Below are 16,927 nucleotides of genomic sequence, written 5' to 3' on the forward strand. Positions count from 1 at the left end.
TCCGCCTGGCGATCTTGGATTTGTGACTGTTTTTGGGCGGTCTTCAGTTTGTGATTCGTAATACAACCGTTGGGATACCGCCGTCACTAGTAGTCTTTTGGTGGCCGTCAACACCGTGGTCTTATGAAAAGACTGACAAACTCTTAATGAAGGCCTGAATGTAATATTATATTGCACATAATACTGCAGATGTTAACTGATGTGAATAATCACTAATGCTTCTGGAGTCTGCTTGGGAGACAGCCTAGGCTCTTCCCTTGGGACACCAACTCATAATATTTCAGGTGCAGCAGTCACAGTTTAGTCTTTGGGGCTGTAATTTGCAGGTGCATCAAATGAGAAAATACCTTAAAGGGGTAACAGTGCATACAATTTCAATTTTTATTTTTTTTCCTTCATCCCTTCTTCATTTCACCCTTTTTCGCAGTCAAATTACACTGCAAAAAGTGGATTTGCTGACTTTTTCACATACAAATTAGGTAAATGTAAAAATCAGTAATAAATAAATGAAACTAATGGATTAATTATAATTGTTGGTTAAAAACTGTCTTTGTTTTTTTCTCCCACAAACCTGTTTTCCCATACTTTTGTCCCATTAATAAAACACATTTTTGCAAACTTAATGAGATACGAAAAGCTTTTCATGGACTTTCATTAAAATATCAAAACTCTGGCAATTTTACACCCCCATGCAGTGGATGCATTAATCTACTGAGCCACCCAGCAGGTTTTCAACAGGAGACTAAACATTCTAACTGGGAAACAAACACTTAACTTCTGGTAATAAGGTGGAAGGTATTTGGGCTGGAGATCAAGCATTGGTAAGTACAAACAGTGCATGGTGCAGTAATAAACCTGGTGCGGGATTCCATGCCACTTACATGTTTCAGTCCTTGAAATTAAGGATAAAAATGGAAATCAGTGTCTGCACAGAGATTTCTGCAGTGGTTCCAACATTCTGGGCACTTTTCATCTATTGATATTTTCCAGGATTTTCAATTGAAAGATCAAAGGGAAAATATTTGAATAAGTGAATTTTTCAAGGGGACCTCATAATTTTATTATTAAACAAACTCCAATGTCCACCCAACTGCTAATGCTGGTGTTAGTGTGATAGACAGACATATTGAGGTAGGGCATGCCAGAGGGATGCTCTTAAAAGTGATATATCCTAAATAAAAATACTTCTGCTTGTAATATAGCATGGAGTGTGAGGACTATCGTACCTAGTGGCATAACGTTGACGTGTCACCCTCAGAGTGAGGACAAAACGCGCAGAGACTTTCTATCATGAGAGTCCAGTTTATACCAATTCTCAAGAAGTTGATCCTCAGGAAGTTGGAACTAAACCAAGTGAAATTGTTTAAAAGCAAGGGTAAAACACAGGGGCGGCTTCCCCATTAGAGCGGAGTAGTGCCCCCCACTCACAAAAATGCCCCCAGACACTGCCCAGAGATGAAAAATAAAATGGTAATAAAGTTTTTTTTTCTTTCTTTTTTTAATCACCCGTACTGAACCGAGTGTCAGGACGGGGCGGGCCAGCTGAGTGCTAGTAGCAGGCAGGAGTGATGGGCTGCCTGCGCACTTGATTAAAGTGAGCATGTCTCTTTGGCTGGCATACTTGCGAAGGCCAGTCAGACATGGCACTTTAAACCTCTCAACCCAGTTGTCTTAGACAGCTGGGCTGAGAGCAAGCACAGCCCTCCAGTGCCTTCAGGAGCACCGAAAGAGGACGCTCACATCAATCCTGGTGCTTCTCTCATGCTGGTTAACCAGGGCGAGGAGGATGTGTCAGTCAGCAACTTGCAAGATAAGTTATTTTTTATAATATATTTATGTATCTTCCTTACATGTAGTGTGCATGTGTGCATGCACCCACTCATTTTTTTGCCCCATCACTCTCTTTAGTTCCCAACCGCCCCTAGTAAGACAAGCACTTATACAGTCAATAGATTTGGTGTGGGCTGCCAACCTTCTGGTTTTGCCAGTGCTTTTTTATTCTGTAATGGTTTTTGTAAAACTTATAGGAACATTTTTAAAGTGGCGGCTGGTACCCTACATTTGGTGGGGCAACCAACCAAATATTTAGGGTACCAGCAGAATAAACCCCATATTGCACCCCATATTACACTGCTGTTCCCATACAAACAAGACAATGTGTGGTAATCCTGGCCTGCAGCACTCCTAGTATCAGGGCTTCTCAGTTCTGACCTGTTATTCAGACACACCACAGGGGCGTAGCTACTATTGGTGCAGCAGGTGCAGTGGCGCCAGGAGCCAGAGCCCTTCAGGACCCATTGAGTCCTAATAATTGCTGTATTTAGCTACCTCAACAATAGGTAAAGGGGCCATTATCATTTGCACCAGGGCCCATGACATCCTTGGTATGCTACTGAGACACCACATACCTGCCCTGCAGTATTCCCATTTATTTACACCAGGGGTGTCCAGCGTAGGTCCAGGCGCTTAATCCAAGCCACATTTTCTGGAGATCCTCATAAAATATATTTACACACAGGTAATCCCGGTGAAATTATTATACATAGCCTGTGGTTTCCTGAAAACCTGTTACTGAGCTGGCCTCCCTGGGTCTATGTTGGATGCCCCTGCCCAAAACAAAAGTGTTGGGTAGGTGGGTAATGGCTGCCTTGGACCTGCGGCTGCAAAGGTCTCCAAGTTAGACAAGATTTGTAATTTCCTCAGGTCACAGTAGCATATTTATTACTGATGGAGACCTGACAAGCTGCAAATATCACATGCCTCTCTCTGCCCCTGAATGGGCCTGCACACACAACGGTGTCCTGTGCCTCACACCTGACATGTGGCACTGCTTTTGTCCTGGACCGCGCACCATACTCTCAGTTCTGGCAATGAATATACTGAAGCCATGAGTCAAAGATTCTTGAGTTTATTAGAAACATTCTAAAGCTTGATCCCTGTGACAGCAGCAGTGGTTCATTGTGAGACATTTCACTAGAAACTCACTGTTTTATACAAATACATTAACGCACAAAGAAGAACTAAATGAAACAACGGAAAATAACCTTGAATTTGTCTAATAGCATGCTGATGCAACACTTTGGCTGCAAAGAAGTATGCATAAAAGACTGAAAAAACATAAAAAATAAACAAAATGCCCTTGCCCCCGCTGGCTCGCATCCTCCGGTCCTCGTGAGTCGGTGCTCTGAGTGCAGCACTGGGATTCTCCACACCAATCCAGACACTGTTCTCATGCTGCTGATAATGTTCAGCAGCCTGAGGGCAGGGCCAGGATTGGCTGGAACAGGCTGCCTTGACGCTCCTGGAGGCAATGGAGGCCTGTGCTCCACCTTGCTGTCTTAGATAGCTAGGTGGAGAGGTTCACACTGCGCATGTCAGGCCGGCTATCGCAAGACAGACAGACAAAATGGCATGCGCAATGTAAACTGGTGCAGTGAGCATCGCTCCCCTGCTGCCAGTCAGCAGCAGTGGCCCCACCCCCAAACACAGCTCGGCTAGGGATAGGGAAAAATAAAATGGTAATAAATGTTTATTAGCATTTTATTTTTCTCCTTTGCAGCAGCACTAGCAGCAGGTGGGCGACGCTCCTTTGCCCTATTAGAGGGGCTGCCACTGCATTTTTGTTTCATCAGTTTTGTTCATCCATTTTTCGTTTTGTCGAGTGTAACGGAACGGCCACCGACAACGGGTCCACAGTGCTGGCCGCGTCCGTAGCAACATACCCCCGGGGCACCAGAGAGAGCCTAGGGGGTATGACGTCTGACGCAGGAGGCGTCGGGACGTTTAAAAACAGAGAAGACGGACCAAAAGGGAACGCGAGAGAAGAGACGGAGAGAGACGCGCCGCGGAGACAAACCGAGGAAAGAAGAAAAGGAGAAACGGAACCCGGCCGAACGGAACCTAACGGAAAGGAGAGGAACCACAGGGCGCCTCCCGCCCCTGTGGAAGAGAAGCCGGGAGACCGCCAAACAGCCAGCCGCGTCCCCGGAGGGGCGTGGCCTCCTCAGGTACGTGTGTACCGTAACTGGGGCGTTCTGACAGAGTGGCTGTCAGGAATAAGGGGCGGTTGGGGGAATAAAGGGAGGAAACCGGGGAGGTCCTGCAGAGCAGGGGAGACCCTCTAACAGAAAGGGAAACCTAACCTCGACCTCCCTAACCCACATATAGGAGCGCCACTACAAGAAACTATCATGAGAAAGGGAAATTCCTGGGATCACACCAAAAGAGCTAAGGGCACAAACAATTAAAGATTATCCCGTCACAACCGCCAACCCTTCTACCTATCCCCGCACTACCCTACTAACCCTATAGAGACTTTTTTCCCCGTACGCCCCACTTACCTGCTTTTGTTCTTCTTTTTCGTTTCTAGGAAACCTGGGCGGCTGGAACAAGGGGAAGACCGGACCCCTCTCGAGGTTGGACCAGACCACATTGGGATCACCGCAAGAGCCCTGAAAGGAAAAGAAAGGGGTCTTGAGTGAATGTAACGGACAAATCTTGTGAAAAGAAACAAGAGATTAAAACACTCCGCAGTAATTAGAACTTAAATAAATCTGTTATCCCCCTCAAATCTTGCGCCTGTCGCATTATTCCAATATCTCTCTTGTGTGATAACGAACCCATTACATCGAGAGAACACATTGGGCCAGTAGTGCACATTGTGCAAGGAAAGATTGCTATCACTAACAGGAAAGTTAGCCAATAACTGAAGAGGACAGACCTACTGCCCAAAGGTATAGTGTAGTATACAGATGATGAAAAATGTGAATGGCTTAGCAACAGGCCAATGAATAAAGAGGGTTGGATGAACGCCCCTATAAGTAAGTATATTATAAGTATAATTTTATTAAAATCAAGAGGTCTTGGCTAACACAGGGCATAAAATAATAAACACTCTCGGTATAGGGAAAAGTTTTATAAACAAATATTGGTAAAGTCAGTAAGTCTGGCATTGGTTGCCAGTGTTTTGGCTTTGTCAATGCTTGTTTTGTTTTGCCAGGTTTTTATAAAACCTTTTTTGGGGGAAACAACTGGTATCTTGCCATCATGAAAATACTAAAACATTGCCTAAGAGCAAAAATATATTTTGTATATGTATGGTTTATGATAGCCCAAACCCAGCAAAAAGGCAGCAGAGCGCTACACATGGCCAAAGAAAAGCATAAAGTGAACAAGTAATTTGAGAGAAAATTGAGTTGTGGACGGTTAATGCATTGTGACGTAGTGCTCTTTAAAGAGGTGCGTCTTCAACTAAATTGGAGAAACTTTGGGGTGTCTTAATAGACACGGGGTGTTCTCAAAAGCACCCATTGCCAAAGTAGTTCTTGGTGCTGAGGTGAACTATTTTGTGTGTGTATGTACACCTTGTGAAAGGACATAGGGGGTCATTACAACCCTGGCGGACGGTGTTAAAGCGGCGGTAAGACTGCCAACAGGCCGACGGTAAAAAAATTGCAATTACGACCGTGGCGGAAACCGCCAACAAAGACAGCCACTTTAACACTCCGACCGCTACGGTGGTACAAACAAACAGCTTGGCGGTCACCGCCAACAGACAGGCGGGAGACAATGTACCGCCCACACTATTATGACAGGCCAATCCGCCACCTTTTCCGGGGTGGATTCACCGTGGATAAAAACACGGCGGAAACAGGAATTCCGAATGGAAAACGCTCACCTCTACACACCCCACGAGGAACGAGGACACCATGGAACCGGAACTCCAAATTTTACCTGCGATAGTCTTCCTGCTCCTCTACCAGGAGCACGAACGCCAGCGGCGAAGACCACGGTGAGTACTGCACCTACCACACAGGGGAGGCAAAAAACAGGGGGACACACACGCAACACCCCCATCCCACCCTCACCCACTACAACACACACACTAATACATGTTGATACATTACAGTTACACCCCCCAAGCCCCTCAGAAGAATGCAAAGAAAAAAGGAAATGATTGTAACCATTGTAATATATTAAAATCCAGTACTCAAAAATATATATACACTATAAACAAATATATACACCAATAATACAAGTCCAGGTATTGCACCATTTATAGTCCGTGGACCACTGGGCCCAAAATGCATGGGCGAGGCCCACACTCGATACCCGATCAAAACAGAGAGAACACTGCAGGGGCATCAGATAGAAATACAACAGGCACCTCAGGGGGAAGGGGGGGCACCTCAGCCGGATGAGTGCACAACGCCAGATCCACGACGGGGCTCAATGCCCTCTGTTCAATTCTGGGGAGTGCAAAGCCACAGTCTCTCAAGTCTCTACAGTGGGTGGTTTGCCCACTGTTCAATCCTGGGGAGTGCAAAGCCACAGTCTCTCAAGTCTATACAGTGGGTGGTTTGCCCACTGTTCAATCCTGGGGAGTGCAAAGCCACAGTCTCTCAAGTCTCTACAGTGGGTGGGTTGTCCACTGTTCAATCCTGGGGAGTGCAAAGCCACAGTCTCTCAAGTCTCTCCAGTGGGTGGTTTGCCCACTGTTCAATCCTGGGGAGTGCAAAGCCACAGTCTCTCAAGTCTCTACAGTGGGTGGGTTGCCCACTGTTCAGTCCTGGGGAGTGCAAAGCCACAGTCTCACAAGTCTCTACAGTGGGTGGGCTGCCCACTGCCATATCCTGGGGAGTGCAAAGCCACAGTCTCTCAAGTGGATAACAGTCTCCACTGGTTCTGGAGGGGGACTGGTGCCCAGAGTGCTTCATCCTGTGAAGGACAAAGGTAGTGGATGACAGTCTCCACTGGTTCTGGAGGGGGACTGGTGCCCAGAGTGCTTCATCCTGTGAAGGACAGAGGTAGTGGATGGATCTCTCCACTGGTTCTGGAGGGGGACTGGTGCCCAGAGTGCTTCATCCTGTGAAGGACAGAGGTAGTGGATGACAGTCTCCACTGGTTCTGGAGGGGGACTGGTGCCCAGAGTGCTTCATCCTGTGAAGGACAGAGATAGTGGATGACAGTCTCCACTGGTTCTGGAGGGGGACTGGTGCCCAGAGTGCTTCATCCTGTGAAGGACAGAGGAAGTGGATGGATCTCTCCACTGGTTCTGGAGGGGAACTGGTGCCCAGAGTGCATCACTCACCCCGTGACGGACCCAGTTGCGTCAGTGCCCCTGCCGCTCATGGGCTAGCGGTGCTTGAGTTGGCGGTGCCCTGTTCAGCGGTGCTTGAGTTGGCGGTGCCCGGCCCAGCAGTGCTTGATTTTGCGGTGCCCTGTTCAGCGGTGCTTTATTTGGCGGTGCCCGGGCCATCGGTGCTTGATTTGGCGGTGCCCTGTTCAGCGGTGCTTGAGTTGGGGGTGCCCTGTTCAGCGGTGCTTGAGTTGGCGGTGCCCTGTTCAGCGGTGCCTGATTTGGCGGTGCCCTGTTCAGCGGTGCTTGAGTTTGCGGTGCCTGGCCCAGCGGTGCTTGATTTGGCGGTGCCTGGCCCAGCAGTGCTTGATTTGGTGGTGCCCTGTTCAGCGGTGCTTGATTTGGCAGTGCCCTGCCCAGCGGTGCTTGATTTGGTGGTGCCCTGTTCAGCGGTGCTTGATTTGGCAGTGTCCTGTTCAGCGGTGCTTGATTTGGCGGTGCCCAGCCCAGCGGTGCCTGTGCTGGCGGTCCTTCATGGCCCAGCGGGGCTTGTGCTGGCGGTCCTTAATGGCCCAGCGGTGCTTGTGCTGGCGGTCCTTCATGGCCCAGCAGTGCTTGTGCTGGCGGTCCTTCATGGCCCAGCGGGGCTTGTGCTGGCGGTCCTTCATGGCCCAGCGGGGCTTGTGCTGGCGGTCCTTCATGGCCCAGCGGGGCTTGTGCTGGCGGTGGCCTCCTGGGCAGCTGGGCTGCGGCTGGCGGTGGCCTCCTGGGCAGCTGGGCAGGGGCTGGCGGTGGCCTCCTGGGCAGCTGGGCAGGGGCTGGTGGTGGCCTCCTGGGCAGCTGGGCTGGGGCTGGCGGGGCCCTCCTGGGCAGCTGGGCTGGGGCTGGCGGGGCCCTCCTGGGCAGCTAGGCTAGGGCTTGCGGGGTCCTCCTGGGCAGCTCGGCTAGGGCTGGCGGTGGCCTCCTGGGCAGTTGGGCTGGGGCTGGCAGGGCTCTCCTGGACAGCTGAGCTGGGGCTGGCGGGGCCCTCCTTGTCAGCTAGGCTGGGGCTGGCGGGGCCCTCCTGGGCAGCTGGGATGGGGCTGGTCTTCTCCGCCGTGCACCTCTTCCCAGACTTGCCGGGCTTCTTGTGGCCCTTCCCCACCTTGACTACACAGCTGACTCCACACTCCCACCGGGACCCCTGGAAGCGGCTTTGGTGGCTGGAGACTTCCCCCTCTCCCGCCAGGCACTGGCCAACTTCTGATGCTTCACAGGGGGGGGACTGGTTGTGCTGTGGCTCCGTGCCACACTGGCTGTCCTGGTGGCCGGTGCACTCCACATACCTGTTACAACAGGCACCACTGGTCCCGTAGATGTTGTGGCTGAGGTGCTACTTCGGGACCTATGAGATGGACAGGGTGGGGGAGGTGTGGGAAAATGGTCAAGGCCGGACAGGAAAATTCTTTTGGACACACTGGGACGGGTAGCTGGAGGGGGTTTGGGAGTGGAGAAAGAGGTGGTGGTAGTAGGAGGTGTACGTTTGGTGACTTTGGGTGCAGGTGCATGCGCTGGAGGCTGTCGTGAGGTGGATGGCTGTTGGGTGGGTGTGTGCCTGCGTTTGTGTATCTTGGGAGGGGGCGTCACAGACACACTGGGAGAGGACACAGGGGACGTGTGAATGGTAGTGGGGGTGGTGACTGCACGTGAGCGGGGTGTGCTGGTGGGTGTGCTGGTGAGGGACGTAGTGGCTGTAGAGGTAGTGCATGCAGGTGTGAGTGTAGACTAGACTGGGAGGGAGAAGGGAGACGATGAGGAGGGGGACACAGTGGAGGCAGTGGATGTTGGTGTGTCTGCATGTGTGTGTTGCTTGCCTGAGTGCCTGTGGGATGTGTGGTGCTTATGTTTGCCTGAGCTTCCCTTGTGTGGTGAGGTGTGTGCAGGCTGGTCTGATGGTGTGCTTGGGATAGGCAGAGGTACAGGGGATTGGGTCTGGGTGGAGGAAGTTGGAGGGGGAGGCTAGAGACGGGGACAATGGCTGCCATCAGTGCTGAGGCCAGAGTTTGAAAAGCTCGGTGAAGGGCCACCTGACCAGAATAAATGCCCTCCAGGAATTCATTAGTTTGTTGCAACTGCCTTTCTACACCCTGGATGGCATTCAGAATGGTAGACCGCCCAACAGTGAGGGACCTGAGGAGGTCAGTGGCCTCCTCACTGAGGGCAGCAGGGGTGACTGGGGCAGGGCCTGAGGTGCCTGGGGCGAAGGTAATGCCCACCCTCCTGGGTGAGCGGGCACGGGCGAAGGCTGAGGGGCTGCTGGGAGGGTGGTGCCTGTAGGGTGTGGTGGCGGCTGTACCTGTAGATGCGGGGGAGCACAGATGTTGCCGCCACCACAAGGGAGCTCCCATCAGAGGACGAGTCCGTGTCGCTGGTGTCAGCTCCTGTCCCCGCCGTGTAGCTCCCCTCGCCCTCCGTCCCACTGGTGAATTCCGAGTCCTTAGTCTTCCCCCCCAGGGCCATGTGGGATGCAGCTCCCTCGTACTCCGGTGCCACTGCTCCTCCGCCTGATAATGCTAATGCACACAAGAACAGGGAGACCAAAAAAAGAGGGGGAGACAGAAGAAAGACATGTTGAGTGCATGGATTATCGCTACCGTTGGCGGACAAGACAGACACAGAGGCCCCCTGCACTATGCCGCGCTCTTGGGCTCCACAGTGCAATTCCTGGGAAATGGCCTACAAGGCTATGGACGACATCTGCACACATAGATGACACAGGGGCATGAATAGCTGTACTTGGCACTCTACAGAGGAGGGGTGTGGGGCCACAGGGCCATGCCTTACGGAGGGGCCTAGCCTATGGAACTCGCCCTGGCCTAGAAAAACCCACAGCCCTCCTCCCCCACCCAGACAACTCCACTGCTTGCAAAGTCAGCTGAATGAGAGTGTACTCACCTCCTTGTGTCTGCTGTGATGCCCTTAAGCGCCCATCCAACTATGGGTAGGCCACCACCAGGATCCTGAACATCAGGGGGGTCATGGTTCGACGGGCACCCCTCCCACGTTGGGAGGCCATCCCCAGCTGAGCCTCCACCATCTTCTTGCTCCAGCGGCGAATGTCCTCCCATCTTTTCCGACAGTGGGTGCTCCATCTGTGGTAGATCCCCAGGGTCCGGACGTCCTTGGGGATGGCACGCCAAATATCTTTCTTCTGGTGGGCGCTGACCTACATGAAATGTACAGGGGAAGAAGAGAAGTCATTACCAACTGCACCGTCAAAGTGAGTGGCCCCCATCCCTACCCTTGCCATGTGGCACATGCACTCACCGTCTTACATGCACGCAGCATTCTGCCCCCTTCCTTCTTACATCCAGCCCTCTCCACACAGGCATAGCCCATACAACATGCTCCCTGTGTACTTACCTGTTTGTCTGGAGGACCGTAGAGTAGCGTGTACTGGGGGAGGACCCCATCAACAAGCTTCTCCAACTCCTCCGATGTGAAGGCAGGGGCCCTTTCCCCAGACGCAGGAGCCATTGTCTCTTCCAGACTGAGGTCACAGCAGCACTTGCAGTGTAGGTCCTCTCCTGTCGAAGATCAGGTATCGAGTGATTGAAGTGATAGAAAATGGCGGTCACGTCCGTGGCAGTGCGTACCATCGCCGCCGGCGTACATCGTCATTGGCTCCTGGGACCCATAGGGTCCAATGTTAACCAATGCAGCATTGCGCCGCGGTCTCCGACCGCCTACTGCGACGGTGTAGAACGCCAGTGCAGTTAGCTCACATCCCATTGTTCCACTTTAGAGGTCAGGCAGCCGCCATTGCAGGGGCCCACATGGCCTCATTTTCAACTGCGTCTCACATACCTAGGACTAGTCTCAACACACATACAGGCCACCTTTTGTGTATGATTGGTGTTCTGTGTAAACTGTGGTTAGTTACCTCTGAGTTGTTTGACTCTGTGCTCGCTGTTGTCCTTCATAGGCACCGTCCGCTGGGACATGTGAGGCGATGGCGGCATCCTCCGGTGTACCGACCGTTGGTGGACCTGTCGACAATGGAGGAGCAACATTTGATAATCACCTACAGGTTTGACCGTGCCACAATCCAGGGACTGTGTACCCAGTTGGAGCCAGACCTGATGTCAGCAATCTGCCATCCCACAGGAAACCCCCCTCAAGTGCAGGTGCTGTCAGTGCTCCATTTCCTTGCAAGTGGGTCATATCAAACAACTGTGGCCATGGCATCAGGGATGTCCCAGCCTATGTTTTCCAACGTATTGTCCAGAGTGTTGTCTGCCCTTCTGAAACAAATGCGGAGCTACATCGGTTTCCCTCAGGTGGAGGATTTGACTACAGTGAAAGGTGATTTCTATGCCCTGGGACATATCTCCAACATCATAGGTGCCATTGATGGGACCCATGTGGCTTTGCCCCCCCCCCCCAGGAGTGAACAGGTGTACAGAAACTGGAAGAGTTATCATTCTATGAATGTACAGATGGTATGTTTGGCAGACCAGTACATCTCCCATGTGAATGCCATGTTCCCTGGCTCAGTGCATGACGCCTACATCCTGCGGAATAGCAGCATCCCTTATGTGATGGGTCAACTCCAGAGGCACCGTGTGTGGCTATTATGTGAGCCCCTGGAAGCAAGACAGTGGGAATGGTTGTCTGGGGTTATACCTACAGGTTAGTGTGTGTCTAACAGTTGTCCCTTGCCATTTGCAGGTGACTCTGGGTACCCCAACCTGTCATGGCTACTGACCCCAGTGAGGAATCCCAGGACCAGGGCAGAGGAACGCTACAATGAGGCCCATGAGTGAACTAGGAGGGTGATCGAGCGGACCTTCGACCTCCTGAAGGCCAGGTTCAGGTGCCTCCACATGACAGATGGATCCCTATTCTACTCACCAAAGAAGGTGTGCCAGATCATCGTGGCCTGCTGTATGCTTCACAACTTGGCTTTGCGACGACAGGTGCCTTTTCTGCAGGAGGATGGTCCAGATGGCGGTGTTGTGGCAGCTGTGGAGCCTGTGGACAGTGACGAGGATGAAGCAGAGGAAGAAGACATGCAGAACAGGGACTCAGTGGTCCAGCAATATTTCCAGTGAAACACAGGTGAGAATACAATCCTGCCTACTACATGTACTTTTACAATACTACCTCTATCCTGTCTGTCGTTTTCACCCAGTGTATGTTCACTGAGTTGTCACTTTCCCTTATGGTTTCACAGATGTGGGTCCCACTGTGTGTCATCTGCTTAAATTCCTCATGGACTAGAGCTGTGTGACATAGGTATGTTGACATTACTATTTCAAAAACATTTTGTCACTGTAATTGCAAATACACTATTTCGAAATCACAGACAGACTCCAGATCATTTTGTGCTTTAGGTGTGTTTATTTAAATGCAAAATATTGGAGGGGGAACTTAAATGGTGAGGGGTGATGGCGGAGGAGTGTCCATGGCAGAGTCCAGTCTATTAGTCTCACAGGTACATTGCCCATATGGGCATAGGAAGTGGAGCTGGGGCAGTTTATTTATGGACAGGGTGACAAAGTGGGACAGTAGGATGACAATCAGGGTGGTCTCATTTCTTGGCGGGGGTCTTGGCATTGTTCTCTGTCTTGTTCCTGGATCTCAGGGACCGTTTGCGGGGTGGTTCTCCGTCTGCAGGGGTGAGGTGCTGGTGTGGTGGTCCTGTGGCAGGGCGTCCTGTCCACTAGCGCCGGAGGAGGTGGTTGGCAGTTCATCGTCCATGCTAGTGTCAGGGGCCCCTTGTAGTGCCACAGTGTCCCTCCTGGTGTTGAGTACTTCCTTCAGCACCCCTACGATGGTGCCCAGGGTGGAGCTGATGGTTCTGAATTCCTCCCTGAAGCCCAAATACTGTTCCTCCTGCATGCGCTGGGTCTCCTGAAACTTGGCCAGTACCGTTGCCATCGTCTCCTGAGAGTGGTGGTATGCTCCCAGGATGGAGGAGAGGGCCTCGTGGAGAGTGGGTTCCCTTGGCCTGTCCGCCCCCTGTCGCACGGCAGCCCTCCCAGTTCCCGTGTTCCTGGGCCTCCATCCCCTGGACTGTGTGCCCACTGCCACTGCCCCCAGGTCCCTGTTGTTGTTGGGTTGGTGGGTTATCCTGGGTTCCCTGTAGTGGTGGACACACAGCTGATTGACGTGTCCTGTGGACGGAGGTATGGGCCCGCTGGGTGGGTGCTGTGCTGGTGTTTCCAGAGAGGGGAAGGTCTGTGGTGGCCTGTGCCTGTGTGAGGGGAACCGACTGTCCAGAGGTCCCCGATGGTCTGGGCTGGTCATCTAGATCCAGTTGGACAGAGCTGCTGTCATCACTGTGGGCCTCTTCTGTGGGTGGAGTGGACATGTCTGGACCCTCCTGTCTGGTGATGTTGGGTAGGGGTCCTGCAGGGGTGGAAAGGCATGATTATTGCATCTGTGTGTGCCATGGTGTGCAATGGGTGGGTGACCGTGTACCCCAGTGCTGGCATTCCTGTGTGGGAGCTTGTGTGATGATGGTTTAGGGGGGTGTATGGCTATGTGCAGTGTTCATGCTTTAGTGATGGGTGTCCATGCTTTGTTGTTGCATGCAGGGCTTGGTGTTGGGATGGGTTGTTTGTGATATTGGTACATTTGTGAGGTGTTGGTGTGATGGGGGTGAGGGCGAGGGTGGGGGTATGTGATAGCATGCAGGTAGCGTGGGGGATGTAATAGTAAAGCTTTGACTTACCAGAGTCCATTCCTCCAGCTACTCCTGCGAGGCCCTCAGGATGCAGAATCGCCAAGACCTGCTCCTCCCATGTTGTTAGTTGTAGGGGAGGAGGTGGGGGTCCGCCGCCAGTCCGCTGAACTGCCAGGTGGTGTCTTGAGACCACGGAACGCACCTTCCCCCGTAGGTCGTTCCACCTTTTCCTGATGTCCTCCCTATTTCTTGGGTGTTGTCCCACTGCGTTGACCCTGTCCACTATTCTTCGCCATAGCTCCATCTCCCTTGCAATTGAGGTGTGCTGCACCTGTGATCCGAATAGCTGTGGCTCTACCCGAACGATTTTCTCCACCATGACCCTGAGCTCCTCATCCGAGAACCTGGGGTGTCTTTGCCGTGACATGGGGTGGTGTAGGTGATGTGTGGGGTGGAGTGGGTGGTGATAAGTGTGCTGATATGTAGTGGTGTGTTGTGCGTGGAAGTTGTGTGGGTGATGGTGTTATGTGCCTGTGGATGCTGTTGTACTTGCTGGTGGTGTCTCTCTCTGGCCTTCTTTCTGTATTCTTTGTCGTGGGGGTTTGTGGGTGATGTGGGTGTGTGTTTTATATTGTAATGGCTGTGTGGGAGTGGTGTGTGTATGTGTCTCAGGTGTGTGTATTTTGAATCGGCCAATGTGGCTGTGTTTTGTAGATGTGTGTGTATTTTGAGCGCGGTGGTGTGTACCGCCAATGGAATACCGCAGTTGAAAGACCGCCACGTGGATTCGTGTGTCATGATAGTGTGGGCGTATTTCTGTTGGCGTCAGTTTATTACTGACCTTTGGTGTGGCGGACTTGTGTGGGTGTCTGAATTTTGGTGGATTCCGAGATGTGAGTCATAATAGCTGTGGTGGAATTCCACAGCCATGGCGGTGTGTTGGCGGTCTTCTTCACGTCAGTAAGCGGCTTTTACCGCCAATGTTGTAATGAGGGCCATAATGTGTCACTCACAGTGACGTTAACCAATGGCTGAAGTGGGCTGACCCACTGTCCCATGTTGTATGCAATGCTGGGAAGATGAACAAGCATTTGCAATGTAATAGGTCTCACATATTTAGAACACGTTAATTGCTATCTTTTGGCGACAGCGCCCATGAGCAAAAAACAAAGGAAAATATGCATGGAAACTGAGAAAAGACGACATGGCAAAATAAAGAAGTTAGCTTTAAAAAAGAAAACTTTACAATTTTATTTGTGCTGCTGGGCACGTGTTTGCCAGTCACAAGACTTCTATTTACCGGGCACTAGAAGTTAAAAAGAAGAAATAGTACCTCGATCACATCGGGAGCAGCGGACAGGCGCTAATTAAGTTGAATCAATTAATGCTTTTTCCCTGCTCCGCACACAAGAACAGAAATTATGCCAACGAATTACGAGGCTGTAAAGATGAGTGCCACGCAAACCAACCAATGGTGAGCGGCAGGCGGGCTCCAAGCCCTTAACTGTACATAACAGAGTCTCGCAAGCAGTCGCAGGCTCAACCCTAAAAAAGTGAATGGGACAAGAGACCAATGAATGAAGGGGGCTGGCTAAAGGTGCTTACAGATATCTTATTATGTAAAATGACAAGATCTTGGCCACAAACCTTGGAGTTGCATGACTTAAATTATTTCTGCCTCCTCAGACCACATTTAATCGCGAAGGTTCATTTGCCTTTTTCTTTTTGCAAAATGCGGAAAAACTGGTTAATGAGCTGTGTTTTGGAAACTCTCCCTCTGGGGTTCGGGCTGGCTGGTGCACTATTTCTGTCTGTTTGTGTTACCTGAGCAACTTGGCTGCAGGAATCCTGAGGGATGAGCTGGTGTTTCGCCAACAAGCCGTGCAAACAAGGTGTTACGGTTTCATCGTCTGATCAAACATGAAGGAGCTGGAGAAGGCAGGCCAGGAGCGGTGGGGGCTGGCGACTTCCGCGGCTTCAGGCCGCAAAACACAGGAACTAGAAACAGGCCCGAAGCAGGGGAGGCTGACCTGTGCGAGCTGGGCCCGCGCCCAGGGCGCAGACCCTCCGCGGGGCGCAGGAGCTACCTGCAGTAGTTTTTTTTTCGACGTGGTTCCAAACAAAAGTGCATTTAAATACTGTTTCTGGAGGCAGCGTCTGCATTTTGACTGCTTTTCTTCTCATGAGTCTCCTCTCTCTCGAAACACCCCCTCTACCCCCCCACACACCATTTACCTTCATTCTATGTCTCTCATTTTTTCCATCACAGAGATACTGAGAGGAATCTGGGGGGGTGCCTAATTTGGTTTCGCCCAGGGCGCTCTCTGAGTACAGGCCCCTCCACCGCTCCAGGCCTCAAAGTAAAGGTTCTGGATGGGGCAGGCTCGAAGCAGGAGAGGCTGGGAACCGTCCAGGATGCTGTGATGTAAAATGCTGGTTCAAACTGCAGAGTAAATGTAAACCCGCTGACAGCATTCTTAAAAACACAGTAACATATGGTGCATTTCACACCACAACTTTTCTATAAATGTCCTCAAAGCCATACTTTTAAGAGACATTTCCGAACTGGTTTTTATGAATAGTCCAATATTTACATGGAGGTTGAAGCAAGCCTGCACTTCCTAGAGTTCTTGGGTGGTTTGTTCTACCCCCTCAGGCAGCCTTGTTAACTTTGGAAACATGTTACATTTTAATGCACAATCTCCCTTCAAATGTACCACAGTACCTAAAAGCCGTGGATTTTTTTTTCTTTCTTTCTTCTTACATTCGACTTCCTTTATTTTTCCTATCTTGTGGCATCAGGAAGAGAAAAATGAAAAATGTGCACAGATCCAATAATCTCAGACCTAGACAGCAGAGCTGCCTCTCAGGTTCGACCTATTTGTGCATAATGTTACTATATTTACGTAGCGCTTACTACCCCATACGAGGCTTTGAAGCACTTGTCAGCGAGTAGCACCCTACACCGGAACCCAAATTGATTAGTGGTGGATTAGTATAGGGAAATAGGAGTATAGTATTAATGTTAGTATAGAGAGATATGAATTAATTTAAGCGGAGGACATGAGTCTGTTAGTTGGATTGAATAGAACAATGGAGGGATAGAGGAGGGAAGAATGCAAAATTGCTTAGTAAGATGAGGTTTGGGATGAGTAAAAGAGAGGTGATGGAGAGACGAT

At 51.1% G+C, this 16,927-nt stretch overlaps 1 long non-coding RNA gene across 1 annotated transcript in view; it reads right to left on the bottom strand.

Moving 5' to 3' along the window:
• LOC138285957 (uncharacterized) overlaps positions 1-15,682 on the bottom strand; it is a 30,327-nt gene extending 14,645 nt beyond the window's left edge. Inside the window, exons 1-2 of the long non-coding RNA XR_011201669.1 lie at positions 15,573-15,682; positions 4,341-4,451 (exon numbers count right to left, since the gene is read on the bottom strand). This is a non-coding gene — a long non-coding RNA (uncharacterized lncRNA). The remainder of the gene's footprint in view (positions 1-4,340; positions 4,452-15,572) is intronic.
• Between the last annotated feature and the right edge of the window lie 1,245 nt (positions 15,683-16,927).

The sequence above is a fragment of the Pleurodeles waltl genome, chromosome 3_1, assembly GCF_031143425.1.
Source record: "Pleurodeles waltl isolate 20211129_DDA chromosome 3_1, aPleWal1.hap1.20221129, whole genome shotgun sequence".
Classification (NCBI taxonomy): domain Eukaryota; kingdom Metazoa; phylum Chordata; class Amphibia; order Caudata; family Salamandridae; genus Pleurodeles; species Pleurodeles waltl.